Source organism: Mesocricetus auratus, unplaced genomic scaffold (assembly GCF_017639785.1).
Source record: "Mesocricetus auratus isolate SY011 unplaced genomic scaffold, BCM_Maur_2.0 Super-Scaffold_100020, whole genome shotgun sequence".
NCBI classification, from domain to species: Eukaryota; Metazoa; Chordata; class Mammalia; order Rodentia; family Cricetidae; genus Mesocricetus; species Mesocricetus auratus.
The window spans coordinates 4,845,985-4,848,060 of NW_024429201.1; the positions used below are offsets into that span (position 1 = coordinate 4,845,985).

A 2,076-nucleotide genomic window follows, 5' to 3' on the forward strand; every position below is an offset into this window, starting at 1 on the left:
GCAAAGAACTATTTGTGTTTGAAGTGCCACAATACCCTTACTTCATGAAACCCTAGAATGAGTGTACTTCTGCCTTCTGTATTGCCATTGAGTCTGCATTGAGTGTCACCCTTAGTCATACCTGAAAACTTGCTGCTATAAATAGTCAATATAGTCCCCGATTAAATACAATCACTTAAAAATAATGGAGAGTCTTAAATCACTACCATAGTCCATTGGCTGTCAGGGTACACCGGGAAAGCCCCTTTCAAGATTCCAAGGGTTTTCTTAGAAGGATAATTTCAGAAAAAGGTGCAATTCCATGCTGTAGGATTTGAAACATCTTAACCATGCTAGGACTGGAAAACAGCAATGGAGGTAATTAGTTCACTCAGATGATAGATTCTGGGTTGAATAGGTGAGCACTGGAATCATCCAAAACAGGAACAATTAGCAGTTCCAAATAACTGACCACCCTCCAATCAAGTGTCTTGAATGCCCTGACAATTCTACAGTCTGAGAATTACTTTCAGTTTTCAGCAAGTAGGACGATTTTTTATATGCCCAGAAGCTGGAGATAAATGTGGCTGTTAATATTCCAGGAGGATTGTCCTCTTGCTGAGAACTCCTTCAGACCTGGGTTCCCACCATCAAGAGAGTCTTGGACAGGCCAGGTGCTGGAGAACAAAGTAGATAAGACACCATAGGGTCTGTACCACAGGACTCATAGAGCATCTCAATTATATTGTAATGAACTTAATCTGGTTTAACATTTTTGGATGAAACATAAATGTATTTAATTAAACAAGGTCTAATTCAAATTAGAACAGTCAAATAATGCTAGCTAAAAACAAGAAAAAGCCTTAAAGTGTAAATCTGTCTAGACATTCATTCTGATATGTCAATTCCATTTTCTAGATGGTGTGTATTTGAGAAAAAAAAGCTATACAATTAATTCAAAGTCATCAAATGCCTGGAAAAAAAAGACAGCTATAATATTGTTTTATACATTTTCTTCTCCAACAGCTAAAGTAGTTCCACAAGAGGGAGCTAGTGGTAACATCCTCAGAATACTAATTTAAAATAATGTATTGTTACTGTATTCAATACACTAACAAAGTTATTTAGAAAGATCATCTTTGTTACTACTGTCTCCTTCGAAGTAACATTTCAGATTACTAAAACTGAAACTTAAATGTGGTATTGTCTCATTTAAAAACTAATATCAGTCCTCTTCCTGTAAGCGACCTGAGGTAACCTGTGAAGACGGTTTGCTACTCTCTCAACCCAGAAAACCCTACAAATAAAGAGGTTCAAATCTCTGGGTTCACTTTAAGAATACCCGTGAAACTGCCCAGGCCATTATGGGTGTGCTTATCTGAAAAGCCACAAAATACCTGAAAGATGTCACTTTGAAGAAGCAATGTATGCCATTCCGGCGGTACAATGGTGGAGTCGGCAGTTGTGTCCAGGCCAAACAGTGGAGCTGGACACAGGGTCGGTGGCCGAAAAAGAGTGCTGAATTTTTGCTGCACACACTTAAAAACGCAAAGACTAATGCTGAGCTTAAGGGTCTAGACATAGATTCTCTGGTCATCAAACACATCCAGGTGAACAATGGACCTAAGATGCTTCCACAAACTTACAGGGCTCATGGCTGGATTAATCTGTGCATGAGCTCCCCCTGCCACATTGAGATGATCCTCATGGAAAAGGAACAGATTGTTCCAAAGCCAGAAGAAGAGGTTACAAAGAAGAAAAAGATATCCCTGAAGAAACTGAAGAAACAAAAACTTATGGCACAGGAATAAATTCAGCATAAAATAAATGCAGATAAAAATAAACAAATAAATAATGAATAAATAAATATCAAACAGACCATGATGTTCATGCCTGCAATACTAACAATGAAGTAGCTGTGGCAGGAAGACTAGAAATTTGAAACCAGTTTTGCCTACATAGTGAATTCCCGATCAGCTGCTTCTGCTGAGAGACCTACAAATAAATGGAAGATGCATTTTAATGTAAGAACTAACATTATTACCAATATTACAATTTAATAAATACTTGTCAAATACTGTATTGCTTTAAACATCA

The 2,076-nt window shown here is 37.5% G+C and overlaps 1 pseudogene; it reads left to right on the top strand.

The window, feature by feature from the left end:
- Positions 1 to 351: 351 nt before the first annotated feature.
- Positions 352 to 1,790, top strand: LOC106022210 (annotated as a pseudogene).
- Positions 1,791 to 2,076: the final 286 nt, after the last annotated feature.